This window comes from Vipera ursinii (genome assembly GCF_947247035.1).
Source record: "Vipera ursinii genome assembly, chromosome: 1".
Lineage (NCBI taxonomy): Eukaryota > Metazoa > Chordata > Lepidosauria > Squamata > Viperidae > Vipera > Vipera ursinii.
Genome location: NC_139512.1, coordinates 59,007,422 through 59,024,108, shown reverse-complemented (window position 1 = coordinate 59,024,108; position 16,687 = coordinate 59,007,422).

Here is a 16,687-nt window from a genome sequence, read left to right as displayed (position 1 = left end):
TTTCATTTACTAAAAAAGCACTGTTTATAGCATTATAGAAAACTTACTTGCTTACTGATAGGTGGTCTCGTTCTAATCCTTCTCTCTTTATTCTTCTCTGATAGACCCAACTGGTTGCCCTGATCTGGACCATTCCATATGAAAGTAAACCAAGGAATGAAGTTTTCTAATTCAGAGACAAAAAACAGATTTTAGTGTCTTTTATAAATCTATTCATCATCATCCAATCAAGAGTCTTAAGTTCTTAATATTGTTGTGTCTGACCCTGATAAAATCTGTGTGCAAGACCATGGAAAATGACTTAAGACAAACTTATCTAGAGTACTGGTAGTTCTGAAATTCAAATTGTAAGACAACATTCATTAGTTTGCTTTCAGAAGACAAGACTAAGTTGTAGAAGTCGAGGCTTTGTAAAATACCTTTTGATTACTGCATTTTCCTATTTTTTTAAGGAACTTCATACCTTGGTTGTTAGCTGTAATCTTTGGCATTCCTTTCTTCTTCATTATAGTATAAATGCTATATTGACCCATGATCTTTCAATAGCTACAGCTGAAGTACATGCATGTGTTTGTGTGTGTGTGTGTGTTTGTGTGTGTGTAGTCTTTGCTGTATTTTTTCCAACACTGAAAAATGGATATGCAGAAAATCATTATGTATTCCTCACCAACGGTCAGTTGCTTAGCTACCAGTGAAATAGAGTACTGCTAATAAAACTATGCAGGAATGCTGGCAATATTTAAGCAGGACATTGTCCTTAGAAATAGTAGTGTATATAAATGAATTTAAAAGTCAACATCTTTTTTTAAAAAAAGAAAAAGCTTGCACAGCATTAACATGCTTCCACAGTAATTCAAAATCTAAATCTTCTTCATCATCATCATTGTTCATTAAAGAGTCTGAAATCCAACTGATCATTCATGAAATTATCCAATGATAAATTCACTTTACAAGAAAAGATGTAGCTATTCTCAGCAAGATAATATGCCACAGTTTTACTTTTAAATACAATTACTGTTCATGTGGCTAGAGTAATTTTCTGTTTGCATAGCTCTGGAACATTTCCGATTGGTTAATTGCTCTGAAGGATCTACCATTTAAGAGGTACAGTTATTATAGCAAGTCTAAGGAGGAAACAGACACCCCAGGATTAGTGGAAGTAGTATTGTCTCCAATGAATGCTAATTGCTCAAATTGTTTCATTCAGTTCACATCTTGAGCCAAAGATCAATTTATAAAGAGAATTTTTTTCCTGTGAAATAAGGAGTGTTTAAGACACTAAAGCTCTTTCTCTTCTTAGCATCCTTCAAGGTAGGTGGTCTACTTTCTTTTATTAGGCTGCATCACAACTCTAATCTCTCTCTGAATCCAGTAATGACATGTGTTTTTCCCCCACTATATAAAGGAAATTTCCTTTGCCTAGGTAAAAATATCTAGATATTCTTCGGCTTTCAACTTTGCCTGGGTAACAATAATCTAGCCATTTTTCCGCTGTGCACACTGGGTATTAATGTATTCTTTCCTTTCCTTGTTAAAGTCCAATGTAAAGTTCCAATTTTTATGAAAGAAAGAAATACTGTGCAGGTGTAGAAGCTTTCTGAGAGTTATGTGATCAGCCCCTTAGTGGCGATGTTCATTATTTCATTAAATTGCAGAGGAGCAGTCATGTTTTTCATTCGTGGTACATTTTTTGTTTGCAACTCATTGTATTTGAAGCCCTCAGTTTCTTAGAATCTGCATTTTAGAATGGCTATTTTTCCCCCCATGCATGTTTGTATGTCCTTCAAGATCAAATACTGAACTTCTCTTATATAGGTTATTACCTCAAATGACCCAGATGATAATAATGTGTAGGAGGGCTTTCTCAGAACTGAAATGCAGAAACTAGTCCTAATATAGCCCATATTTTACAGTGATCCCCAAGTTCAATGTAAATCTTTAATGCATTTTTTAAAAGTCACTTATTATATATTTTCAGCATTTTAAAAATCCGTAGATCAACTGAAATGGAATACATAAAAAGTTGTACTTTGTTCTTTTTCAATAGCTTTTTTATATAGTTCCAAGGACACATTAGCCTGCTTAGTCACAGCTCTAAGCTAGGAGCTAATGCATAAGTAGATTATCTCCCATGACTTCAATATTTTGAGGAGCTACTCTTTTTTGTGGAATTCTCTATAGTCAGCTGCTCTTTTCCCATCAGTGTAGTATTTTCAATGTGACTATCCTATATAAGTTTGTAACAGGATGACCAGATTTAAAAGAGGACCAAGCTTTCACTGATTAACCCTTTTGTGACAAAAGAAGCAGATCTGTTTTGGAAGGGAATAGTCCATTCATTCAGCCTATTATTTCATGGGCTGGATGAATGCAAGTAAGGCATTGATGAACTTGAGAGAAAGCATCTTACACTCTGCCTGATGTCTGGTGACACTTTTACCACAAGTCCACAGATAGGAAAAATCAGGAAGTGTTAGGCATCAAACTCATTATTTTTTAATGTGCTTCTTAGAGGCATAATAGGCATGACCTATTACTTGCTGTTTATATGTACATTGTGAGCTTATGCACTGGAGATGAATTTCTTGTGTGTCCAATCACACTTGGCCAATAAAGAATCTTATCCTGTCCTTTCCTGTCCTGTCCTGTCCTATCCTATGTTATGCTATGCTATGCTATGCTATGCTATGCTATGCTATGCTATGCTATGCTATGCTATGCTATGCTATCCTATCCTATCCTATCCTAGCCTATCCTATCCTATCCTGAAAGATTCATTAGAAAGGGAATGACAGAAGGCAATGCAGAGAGATCTCAGATTTTAGGAATATGATCTGTGCTGATCAATTAGCATAATAGCCAAATTAACTGTATTCATTCATTTCATCAATATAAAAATTAAAAAAAAATTCATACAAGAATATTTTATGATTTTGGAAAGTTGTTAACTTGAGTTATCTTTCCATGACTGTCAAACATGAAGCATTAAATACTAAATAATTAAATAATTGGATTAGAAAATGATAAAAAAGATAACTTGGAAGGAAGCTATGTCGGCTATCGAAAAAGTATAGCTTAATTATTCTTATATTTTATTTATTTGTTTGTATCCTGCTTTTATTATTTTTAGAAATAACTCAAGGCGGCAAACATATCCAACACATATATGTGTGATTCAAACCACCTAGTAATATAGTTAATATAAATCTTGATATAAACATGTTTCTCTTTTCATGAAAAAAATGCATTGCTAATCTAACTTTGTAATTTTGGGATATTACTTATGGCATTCTTCTCAGAGAATGATTGGGATAAATATCATGTGACTATGACCTCAAGAAAAACATTTTTCAGACATTTTTTATCATGTATTTCAAAAGTTAAAACAATCCAATCACTGATCAGCTAATGACTTAATTAAATCAGAATCATATTGTAAGATTTTTGTATTTGAAACAACACCTCACAAATAAATTTTTCACAGCTATAGCTTCTTATACAAACTATACCTTCTGATACTTCTTTCTGGAATCTAGTTAATCATTAGGGAGGATGAGTGAAAATCTGAATTAAACAAATTTTAAAATCAACCCTGGAAATGAATTTATTTGGCAGAGGCATATTACTGATTCCAAAAAAGACAAATGGCCCCAAAACATCAACTACCAGATTCCTGATTTCTCATCTCAGTCTTTTCTTAATATAATGTTATATAAGGTTATATACTAAAGCTGAAAGCCAGTATAATGCAATAATTAAAGCAGTGTTTCTCAACCTCAGCAACTTTATGAGCCAACATGCTGGCAGGGGAATTCTGGGAATTGAGGTACATACTACTTAAAATTGCTGACATTGAAAAACACTGAGTTAAAGTTTTCTACTAGGAACAGAGCGACCAAATTTGCAATCCACGTTCTGTCATAAAAACTTACACAGTGATATTGGGCCAGTCATTTTCTTTTCTCAGCCAACTTATCTTATGCAATCATTGAGTTAGAGAAAAATAGATCTTGTACTATGTACTGTGCTTGTACTATGCTTATGTGAAAGCTCTTTGAAGGGCAGGCATATTTCATAACAATAATAAAGCATTGCCTTTATCCATCCTCTTTGGATAACTTTTTCTGCTTTCCCTAAGAGTGGGGTCTGAGGTGACTCAGGAGTTTATGGCTTCCATGGCCATTGCTGAGGGCAATGAAATGGGAGAATAGGCATCTAGACCGTAAAGCAGTAACAGAATTGGTTGAGATTTTGGATGACTTCTAGCATGAGTAGGATATAGATAGTGGATCAATCCTTGCCCTGCTTGAGCTCTCAGTGGCCTTTGATACCATCAACCATTTTATCATTCTGGATCATTTCAAAGGATTGGGGAGGGGGTAGTGGCATGGTGTTATGCTTGTTCATGTCCTTTCTTCAGGATCAATTCAAGTTGGTGATGAATAAGGAAAGGAGGTCCCATCCTTGGCCACTACATTGTGGGGTGCCACAGGGTTTGGTACTTTCTTTTCCCTTTTTAAAAATCTACGTGAGGCATTGGGTGAGTATAAAATCTTTGAACACTGGGATGGATAAAAAACAGTTGTTTATTGCTAAAAGATCATAATAAGCAATAATCTAAGCTTTCGCTGGTCCTCTGCCAGCATCATCAGAGAAAGCATTGAAGGTTTGAAAAACCATTGGTAAGCCTGTTTGGTTCCGAGCTCTGCTCGTTGGCCATGAGATGGACCTTGCTCTAGCCAATCGTGATTGTTCTGACTGTCTCGCATCGCTTCCCTTGCAATCTGGTCTTACTGTCCCTTTTTTTTTTTTAACTTTCTTCTCCCTATTTGTTTTGGTTTGACTACCTTAACTGGTCTTGTTTTCTTTTGCTGTTCCTCATCCAATGTCATAGCTGTTGGTATTTCTATTTCCTTGTTCTCTGTGTCCTCCTTCTCTACCCTCCTTGCCTGTGATTGGCCATTCTGTGCTATGCCTGGGTTTCCCTCTTGACTCCCTTCCGTGATTTCTGCAAACAGCTCCCCGCCCCGATTCACTTGCACATATGACTTTTTTTAATTTAATAATTAATTTAATTTAATAATTTGATTTCTATACCGCCCTTCTCCCGAAGGACTCAGGGCGGTGAACAGGGCAATACACAATAAAATATTATACAAAAATTAAAAAGCCATTAAACATTATGCCCTTAAAATTAATACATATTACAATTAAAACTATTTATAAAACCCAACCCCATCCCATCAGACCAGGCCAGCTTGTTCGAAAAAGAAAGTTTTGAGTGCTTATCCACTGATCTTTATCTGATCCCTGGACTAGCCAACCCAATGTTTTTTGTTTATTTATATGCCGCCCTTGCTTTCTGCTATCTGATTTAGTTGATCTTGCTGTATTTGGACGTTCTTTGTGTGTTGGTGTGTATGTGTGTTGCGGCGCTCTCTTTCCTTGGTTCACCCATATCTATTCAATTGGGGTTGTCTTCAGATCATTCCTTGTCTTCTCGGCTAGTTGTTGCATGATCAGTATCTTCTTTTTCTTATGAGTCATGTTATCCTCTGTTTGCTGTATTTCTTTCTATGGGTCATGCGTTCGCTGGTTATTTTCCTTGCCTTGGGATGGTTGCTTTTGTTTGTTCATTGTACCTGTCTGTCCATCCATTTCTGTTAAGCTCCTTTCTTCCGGGTGCTCTCCATCTGTTTGTGCGTGCACGTGACATTGTCTTCTCTTCCCTTGCTCTATCCACCTGTTTGTCTTCTGTTCCTGTTCTCCGGGCTTGGTGGGTTGTTGTGTTTTAGATATCTCTTCCGGTGTCCTGGTTGGACAACTTTGATACAGTATATATAAGGTAAAGGTAAAGGTTACCCCGCACATGCGTGCTAGTCGTTTCCAACTCTAGGGGCTGGTGCTCATCTCCGTTTCAAAGCCGAACAGCCAGCGCTTGTCTGAGGACGTCTCCATGGTCATGTGGCCAGCATGACTAGACGCCAAAGGCGCATGCAATGTTGTTACCTTCCCACCATAGTGGTCCCTATTTTTCTACTTGCATTTTTATGTGGCTTTCGAACTGCTAGCTTGGCAGAAGCTGGGACGAGTAACAGGCGCTCACTCTGTTATGCGGCACTTGGGATTTGACCTGCCAAACTGCCGACCTTCTGATTGACAAGCTCAGCGTCCTAACCCACTGAGCCACCGCATCCCTATATATTATTATTATTATTATTATTATTATTATTATTATTATTATTATTATTATTATTATTATTATTATTATTTGGATTTATATACCGCCCTTCTCCTGAAGGACTCGGGGCGGTGTACAGGGCAATTAAAACACAATATACAATATACACTATACAAAGTTAAAATAAAATAAATTAAATTAGCCCTAATAAGTAAAACACATTCTAAAAGTTTAAAAATTTAAAAAAAATTAAAATTCCAATCCCTCAGTCCAGGCCGGCAAGCTCAAATAACCAAGTTTTCAGGTCGCGGCGAAAGAAGCGAAGGTCAGGAGCCATCCGGAGCTCAATAGGAAGTTGGTTCCATAGGGCAGGCACGCCCACAGAGAATGCTCTCCCCCTGGGGGCTGCCAGTCGGCATTCTCTGACTGACGGCACCCTGAGGAGGCCCTCCCTGTGGGAGCACACAGGACAATGGGAGGTTGACGCCGGCAGAAGGTGCTCCTTTAAATAATCCAGACCCATGCCATTTAGGGCTTTAGAGGTCATCACCAGCACCTTGAATCTCACCCGGAAGATAACTGGAAGCCAATGCAGCTCGCGGAGCAGAGGTGTTACATGGGAGTATCGGGAGAACCCCATCACAATTCGCGCGTCCGCATTCTGCACCAGTTGGAGCCTCCAAGTGGACTTCAAGGGCAGCCCCATGTAGAGAGCATTGCAGTAGTCAATCCGAGAGGTCACGAGCACATGAGTGACTGTATGTAGGGCATCTTGGTCCAAATAGGGCCGCAACTGGCACACCAGGTGAACCTGGGCAAAAGCCCCCCCTGGTCACAGCTCCTATATGATGTTCTAAACTGAAGATCAGTTATATGTAAATTTAATTAATAAAATAAAAATAAATAAATAAAAATAGGTTCTATATTTCTTTGTATCTCACATATAAAGATTCACCATACAATTTAGTACATGAACTGTACTATGAGAGCAGAGGAAAGAGAATGTAAAAGAAAAATGCTTGCTTTCAAAGCCATTCAAGAAGAAGATACAAGTGATTAAAATATGCAAATTTGTTGTTTTTAAAGGGAAATGAGGGAGCTTGTATGTTTTGTTGTTGTTGTTGTTGTTGTTTTTTAAAACTCATTTGATCCATTTCTAACAAAATCTTCCTTTTGTCCTATTTTCATCTTTATGGGGTCACCAGTGGCAAGGAAGGACAATGACAGAAAAGTCTCCCAGGATAAACCATTTTTGTTAGATTTGTGGAGGAAAAGAAAACATTTTTCTATTTTTGTAGAATGCAAACTTCTCAATGTCAATGTCAAATGTTCAAGTGCTTGTTTCAATTAACATACCTCACTGTGTAATATCCATTGTATAATCAGGTCTGCTTTTATGCACAATATGGCCTTTACAGGGGAAGGGGTGCTTTCAAGTCACTGATGACTTTGGTGTCTGTCTGGTCAAATTTCTTCAGTTTTCTTGGCAAGATTTCAGAATTGTTTGCCATTGTCTTCTTTCTAGGGCTGAGTTAGAATGACAGCCCAATGTCATCCAGCTGGCTTTGTACCTACCGTAAGTGGAATTAAAACTCATGGTCTCTTGGTTTCTAGTCTGGTGCCCAACCGTTCCACCAGATTGGTTTTCTAAGTTAGTGCAACACCAAATTTCTGCACATCTGGAGATATAACACTTGTCAGTGCTATAATTTACAAAGTACTGAAATAACTGCTTGCTTACCAATTTTGTGGAATTCAGTAATATTAGTGACATCTTGCTGTGGTTTATGCCTGAAAGGATTTGTGTTCTATCTATTATCAAGAAAGGACATGTGATACACCACAGGGATATTTACCAAGTATTTTATTATCCCCAGCAGCTTCAGTTTTCTTTCAAGGTATAATACCTCATTAGCAAATCTTTCCTCCACTAGTTTATCCTTTACTTTTATTAATCATACATGCACACCTCAGGTGAGATGTTCTCAGTCAATTTTATAAACATATAGAATGCTGAGATAGGTTAACATAAATCTAACTAATCCAATATACATTATTTTGTAACATAGGAGATAAGAATACATATGATGTGCTTACTGTATGATTTGTTCTGTTTATTCTTTACCAGCAAACAGCTGCAAGATATGAAGATTTTATGAGTGTCCTACAGGTAGAAAGTGTGATATAATTGTAAAAATAACAGAATAACAGAATTTGGAGAGAACTTGTAGGTCTTCTAGTCCAACTCCCTATTCAAGCAGGAAACCCTATCCCATTTCAGACAAATGGTTGTCCAATCTCTTCTTAAAAACTTCCAGTGTTGGAGCATTCACAGCTTCTGGACGCAGGTTGTTCCACTGATTAATTGTGCTGACTGTCAGGAAATTTCTCCTTCATTCTAGGTTGCTTCTCTCCTTGATTAGTTTCCATCCATTGTTTCTTGTCCTGCCTTCAGGTGCTTTGGAGAATATTATGACTCATACATTCAAGATGAATGCGCTATAACACTAAAAACATAATAGATGATATTCTGCAAGTATATCACAAAAACAATCAATGCAAGGACAGGTGGGAGGTTAAGTAGCACACAATGACCAGATAGTAAGCTTGTAAAATTAAGTTTGGAACAGATTGGGGAGTGAAAAGTACTTAGGTTTCATCCTCAGAAGTATGCTTTTAAACAAGGAACCCCTTATTATTTGCTAGATGTCCTCTTATCAGAATGACTTGCAGTAGATTAAAGTACATCAAAGTTTTATGGTCCATGTAACGAGGTGCAAAATTTCTCTGATCTATATATCTTATAACTTCTCCTATCTCATACAAGCATGCAAAAATTGATAAATTTCCCTTGTTTCTCTTCTATATCCTAAACTTGCTGGTGTGTAGACAGTATAATAATTGCTTTGCAAGTAAGGCTATTGGTATGCTAGATTTTTTCCTAAAAACTAAATATGTGATCAATAATGTGGTAGAAATCTTCAAAGAAGTTCTTCATTTCTTTTTTTTTTTAATCCCATTTATATCCCACCCTTCTCCGAAGACTCAGGGCGGCTTACAATTTAAGCACAAACTAATGTGCTTAGCAATAGCCTTCATTCTATGTATATGCCTGCTTATTAGGGCTTTCGCCCCCCCCCCCCCAAGCGGCATTATTACAAAGTCAGCTTTCAACAATGGCTTCAGAAAATCTACCCTTCTAAAGAGTTTCACTGAAGCAATAAGATGCTACATGACAAAGTGAAGTGGCTGCTTTGCTTTGCTTTGCTTTGCTTTGCTTTGCTTTGCTTTGCTTTGCTTTGCTTTGCTTTGCTTTGCTTTGCTTTGCTTTGCTTTGCTTTGCTTTGCTTTGCTTTGCTTTGCTTTGCTTTGACAGATTTCATATGCACAGCAATCCATTTCTGGCAAAGAATGCACCAAATTAGATTCTTTGGATGGCATGAAGAACTTCAGCAGAGAAGTTCTCTTCCACGTCTACCTTTATATTAATTGCATGTAGGTAATTAAATGAATATATATCCAAAATCCATGACCTTTTATTTCTACTCATTATTGTCATCTACTCAAAATTTGAAAAAGTCAAAGAATACCAGAACGAAGTTTCTATGTGTTTCATTGGTTATAGAAAGACCTTTAATTATGTCAGTCACATCAAACTTGGAAAGTGATTAGAAAAAATGGAAAATCCAGAATGTCTCTATCAAGTATGAAACTTTGGCAGCTAAGTGCCTCCGTATTTCAACTTGCCTTTAGATAAAGGGTGTGGGGTAGGGATGTGAGGTGTTAGTCTCAAGTAAGTAGATGGGGAAATGAAACTTCTTCAATTCAGCTGCAGATCATGGGAGCCTGAAGCCTTGTCAAGGACACCAGAACAGGTGTGGATTTGAATCAAGTGGATTTTTTGATGTTGATTATGTAAGACTTTGGGGGTTTGGCTGGGAAAATTATTGTTTAAGTCTATGAATTGGTGTGGGAACCTCAGTTAGTTTTACTTCGACAAAACCATGTAGTGTATCCAATAAACAGTAAACCTTTCGGAAACATAATAAACTGGAGTTTTATTTGGATTCTCAAGCTGGATGTTGACAGTCTCATTATCCACATGGGAAATGTATATAAAGGGCAGGAAGCCAAATGCAGATAGAACACAGTGAAACAGACTGGCTTCAGATATGCAGAGTATTCTGCTGAAAAGTAATAGCACTTAGACTTATATAGTGCTTCACAGTGCTTTACAGCCCTCTCTGAGTGGTTTACAGAGTCAGCATATTACCCCCAACAATCCGGGTCCTCATTTTACCAATCTCAGAAGGATGGAAGGCTGAGTCAATCTTGAGCTGGTAAGAATCGAACTGCCAAACTGCTGGCAAACAGCAATCAGCAGAAGTAGCTTGTAGTACTGCACTGTAACCATAGTGCCACCACAGTTCTTCCTTTGTTATAGAAGCTATATGTATACAGTATATATCAAAGGGAGCTGAATTGGAGGAAGACAAGTGAGGCTTTTAAAATTTGAGGAAGAAATATCAATAACCTGTGCTTTGATGTTAACATTACTCTGATAGCTGAAAATGCAAAGGATCTTCAAGCTCTATCAATAAATAAATTAAAAATCAAGAATAAAGACCAAACTAAATGACAACAATGTATTCAGTGAAGTAGTGAATAGCTTCTGCCTTTTAGGATCAACTATCAACAATAAAGGAAAAAGCAGTCAAGAATTATGCCACAGATTAACACTCAGTAGAAGAGCCATGAAGGTCTTAGAAAAAGTATTCCACTGCCCTGATGTGTCTATACCAAAAGTGATCAGAGCGTGCAAGTAATGATAGTCTCTGTGGTAGTAAAAGTTGAACTTTAAAAAGCAGGTGAAAAAAATTATGGATGCTTTGAACTTTGTTATTGGAGAAGATTCCTGAGCATATGTGGATAGCAAAGAAAACAAATAATTAGTGAACAAATTAACCCAGTTACCATTAGAATTAAATTATAATAGATTAAATTATATAGAAGTACACTCCAAATGTACAAAGATCTGAATTGTTTAGGAAATATTTTTTCCTGTGACACACTATAGAAGTGAAAATTGGATTTTGAAGGAGCAAGATAGAAGAGTATTGAACTTGAATTTTGAACTTTGATATCATAGAATATTCCTGAGAATACCGTAGAAAGCCAAGAGATCAACAAATGGAAATCAATCCAGTATTTTCACTTGAGATGCAAGTGACCAGGCTTAAATTATCCTACTTCATACACATTATGTGAACCCCCATCTCTCTGTAGAAGGCTCTAATACTGGGTGATGTTGAAATAGAAACTAAGTAGAACAAGAAAATGACCAGATCTTTGGTCATTCGGGTTTTTCCCCACATAGAATTGAAGGTGTAAGAGCAACGTTTCGACGAAATCTCATCCGTCATCCTCAGGCTGGTGGTTTCAGCTTCGTTCTTCTGGGAGAAGTGTGTGGTAGTGGAACAAACAGCCACTACCACACACTTCTCCTGAGGATGACGGATGAGATTTCGTCGAAACGTTGCTCTTACACCTTCAATTCTACGTGGGGAAAAACCCGAATGACCAAAGATCTACATACAAACACCTGCGAAAACCTCAGAAAACAAATATAATTCATCTAGGCAAGAGATAAAGTGGGAACTTTTGTGTTTTCAATGCTGAGGGGGACCAATCATTGTCTTTGTATCATAAACTACATTTAAACTGACACTGATGGGGAACATTTACAATCAACAAATATATTTAGTCTGTAATTTTCATTGGGAGGCAAGCTTTGAATGACAGATTTCATGGCTGAAATAACTGAGCAGTGGTTGCACTTTCTTCCTTCTTTCCATGGATGCCCAGGAGAATGGGGAGGGCTGTGTAAACAAGAAAGTAACAAAATCTGTTTTCTCACTTCATGATAGAAATATTCATGTTACATGCTTCTGTCATATGTCATGATTCAAGTACCTAAGGGGAAAATAGGATTTGAGTCATGACATCTTTGCATTTGCACTGTCATTTTTGCTTACTACTGTGATACTGTAGTATCACTGATACCCCTGTTTTTTCTTGAGGTTTGCAGGCTGAAAAGTTCTGGAAAACCAAACAACTGTACAACTTTTCAGAACTGAAAACTTCTGTACCATCTTTTGAGAATTTATGTAATCTTCCTTCGAGTAAAGATTTTGTTCAGTGTTGAAATAGTTGCTCATTGTTATGAATCAACATGATTACCACCTATTACACTTATCTAAATGCATGATTACCTTCCTTGCTATCCTATTATCAAAGTTTAAAGTCTTTTCTCAGAGTTAAATTATAGGAATTTCTGTTGTAATAACAATATTATAAAATATGTTGCTGTGCAAATGCAAGGAGCTACCCTGCTCAATTTTTCCCATTTCCAAAATATCTGTTCAGTTTTATGTCTGACTAGTATGCAGAACAAATCACTTGTCCAGCTTTGTAAAGGATATACATTATCAGAGTGGAACACCTGCAGGACAAAAGACAGGTTAATTTCACTGCTAAGATGCAAAGAAGATCATTATAAAGTCTGCAGCAACCAAACTCTGTGAAATATCTACATTAGTCATTAACTTTTTGATATTAAAATTCACATAAAACTCAATTAACTCCTACATAGCTTTTAATGACTTTTTTCAGGCAAGGGTGTTGTTTACTAATATGATTTTCCATCCTGGGTATCTGTTCTTCTGTTTCCTTGTTAATAGTTGAGGCTGATTTTCTTCAAAGAAAGTAGAACAGCAAAAATCACATTTGCTAAATGCTGTCCTTGAAATACGCTTTTGAAGTGCATGGATCAAATTGTGGCCTTGTGAAAGTCAAATACAGTCATAACATACAAAAACTGAGTAGAATTTAGCCTGTGGGCATAGGAGAAATAATAAATATAAAATAATTTATGTTTAAATGTAGTTGGAGATGGAATTTAAATGTACTAATGTGCATATTCACATTATAGTGGATTTGATATAATGCCTGGTCAACAAGTTTTAATGTGAGACAAATATTGTCTCCATGCCTTGTACATGACTACAATGTATTAAGTTTTTACATTGAAAAAATGGTGTAGTATGTTGATCCAAACATAATGCTTTGATTAACTGACAATAATGACTAGGTTTTGTCAATTTGTATGTGGGCCATTGTTAATATTGACTAGGAAAAATGGAAAACTCCTTTTTATATTTTTAACTCTTGCATATAATTTGTTTACATGAACCCAAACAATTCTATTACCTGAAGCAAGACATAATAGTAACAAAGTTTTAGCCTAGAACAGCAAAACTACATGCTACTTGGTCCTGCAGAGGGACCAAATAAGATAGTCAAGATAGTTGCATGCTCACATGAATGAAGTTCCATTCCTTTTTTACACAATCTCATAGTTGTGCCTCTAACTTGATTTCCTTTCTTCACCTCCAGTTGTTCCTGCCCTTAGGAATGACTTCCAAAGGATTCTCAGGATAGTGACCACTGAGACCACACAAAAGTTACAATAAACTATTTTTAGTTTCCCTTTATGTCTGTTAAAATCAGAGGAGGATTGATCCCAGAGCTGCAACTGTTTCTCAAAGCTTTCTCTGACTGTTGACTAGTGCCATTCTCTTTCATGAAATACAGTTATAATATACACACTAATAGATTTATACCAGGGGTTCCCAACCCCCAGTCCGTGGACAGGTACTGGGCCATGGTATACCAGCAACTGGTCTGCACTAACATCCCATCTGTGGGATGCAGGCAGCAGACAAAACCATGCACCCTCTGGTCCGTGGAAAAACCTCTCTTCACGTAACTGGTCCCTGGTGCTCAAAAGGTTGGGGACCTCTGGTTTATACAACTTCCAAAGGCAAAGAAAGTCTCTTATACATTTATTCAAAAATGGGAGGGAAACCTATAAGCACAAAGCTGGAACTTATAAATACCAACATTGGAAGAATGGATAGTAAAACTGATGGAAGAGACAGAAATGGAGAAATTAACAGCTTGGCTTAAAGAAAAGACTTTGACCAATTTTACTTATACTTGGAATCCACTTTTGGGATTTGGTTAGAATTATATGTGATTATGGAAGTGATGAAAACAATTGCTAATTTCAGTTGGATGTATTTTTAGTTGGAAGTCATTTTTTTAACCTTTATCTTACTTTTCTTGCCCCCGTTTCTTTCTTTCTTTTTAACTTTCTTCCTTCTTGCTTGCTAAATTTGATTTATGTTCTTAAAATTTAATAAATTTTTAGAAAATAAGGAAAAGTAGAAAACACTGACATTGCTCCTGCCTGTGACATGGTGCCAACCATTTTATATCTTTCCCTACCCATTACATTTCTTGTCTTCCTTGTCATTGCTAAGTCAATCTTTGGAATACTAAAGATTTCTAATCCCTGACTTAAAATGCCACTTTTTTTTCTGACAAAATGTCAAGAAATCCATTCAGGTAACAATCCTAATTAATTCCACCTTGTTAGCAAGCCCTGGTAGCTGTTCTGATTTTCACATATCCTAGTGCCTTAGTTGACACTGTTTGATACTTTTCATCATGTGCTGAAGGACTTAAGTTGCACAATGCTTGGTCTATGACTTCAGGGGCGAAAAAGCATTGACATATTCCTCATTTATTACCACACAGTAAAGTTAGCTTTGCAACTATCTGCGATATTGTTGCTAATAAAAAGAAAGCATCCAGAAAAGATAGAGTCTGCATTTACAATAGTTGTCATGGAGTGCATTTAGTTCTGTAGCCCATAAAGGCCAGACATATCAAATTAGCTGTTATTCTCCATGCAAAACTAGGTTTGCAAGGGGGGGGCACTTGGAGTTCTGTGTAACAAAGTCACACAAAAAAAGTTTATCATCACGAGAAAAGTATTGCAGTTTTCATAGTTTTGCATTCACATTAAATCTACCTTTTAACTTTCCTACTCATATTTCTTCAAAACAGATTGTTAGACCCACAGTTTTTACCATATTCAACTGGTTTAGAAACTTCAGATTCATTTGGTAGCTTCTATACTAGTATATGGGATGCGGTGGCTCAGTGGGTTAGGACGCTGAGCTTGTCGATCAGAAGGTCGGCAGTTTGGTGGGTGGAATCCTGAGTGCCGCGTAGCAGAGTGAGCGCCTGTTATTCGTCCCAGCTTCTGCCAACCTAGCAGTTCGAAAGCACATAAAAATGCAAGTAGAAAAATAGGGACCACTGCGGTGGGAAGGTAACAGCGTTCCATGCGCCTTTGGCATCTAGTCATGCCAGCCACATGACCATGGAGACGTCCTTGGACAAGCGCTGGCTCTTCAGCTTTGAAACGGAGATGAGCACCGGCCCCTAAAGTCGGAAATGACTAGCACGCATGTGCGGGGGAATCTTTACCTTTATCTTTACCTATACTAGTATACAATTCAGTGGGAAGTATTTGTACAGACAACAGAATTGTGCACTATGCTGGAATATGAGTTGTTACTAACAATTTGCTTCCAATAAAAATCAGTGCTTCAGTATTGATTACGATAGCAAAAGAGTGTTAAGATCAAGAAATGCAGATTTTATAACCTCACATTATGAAGGACCTCCAAATATAAACCATACCTGAATTTCAAATTTTACATAATTGGTTCAAAAAGAAAAAGGGAAAAGAAAAAAATGATAATCATGAGTGTGTTTTATGTTTTATTATTTTAAACAGACTTATATAAAAGGTAATGTTACATTTATGAGAGAAAGGCATGCAAAACATGGAAAGAGATAGGACAAGGGGCCAGGATACAAAAGTCAATAAAGTATAATGAATGATATTATTGAGTAGTGGGCTTCAGTAGGCAAGGAGCAGACCAGCATAGTTACAACATTATTTATTGACTCAAACTAGAACTGGAGAACTGCAGGCAATTGCCTGTGATTTATACTCTGAACCCACAGGGCCTTAACCAATCACAATACTTGAAAAACCCACCCAAATATGAATGTTCAAAGTTTCCCTCCAAAACAGTTGGAGTTAACAGTCAGGGTCATCTAAACGTTAGTTTCATTTTAGCTTCACAAGCAGTTGGAGTTAAGTTAGTTTCACTTTAGCAGGGATTAACACAACTTTATATATATTCAATACATAACAGATAGGTCAATAAAATCAACACATTAAACAGCACAAAAATCTGACCAGTTTGGAAGCCAGTACCAGAGATAAGTGGTGGCTGCACGATGTACTCATGATGTACTGTTTTTTACATGCACCTGATGGGTATGAAACAGCACAATTACTGCATCTACATTTTGGTAAATACAGCACTGAAAGTTTGCATAATTCAGGGACATGCTGTAGTAGATTGAACTGATTCCCGAGGAAAGGGGGGGTGTCTTCTTCTTCTTCTTCTTCTTCTTCTTCTTCTTCTTCTTCTTCTTCTTCTTCTTCTTCTTCTTCTTCTTCTTCTTCTTCTTCTTCTTCTTCTTCTTCTTCTTCTTCTTCTTTCTCCTCCTCCTCCT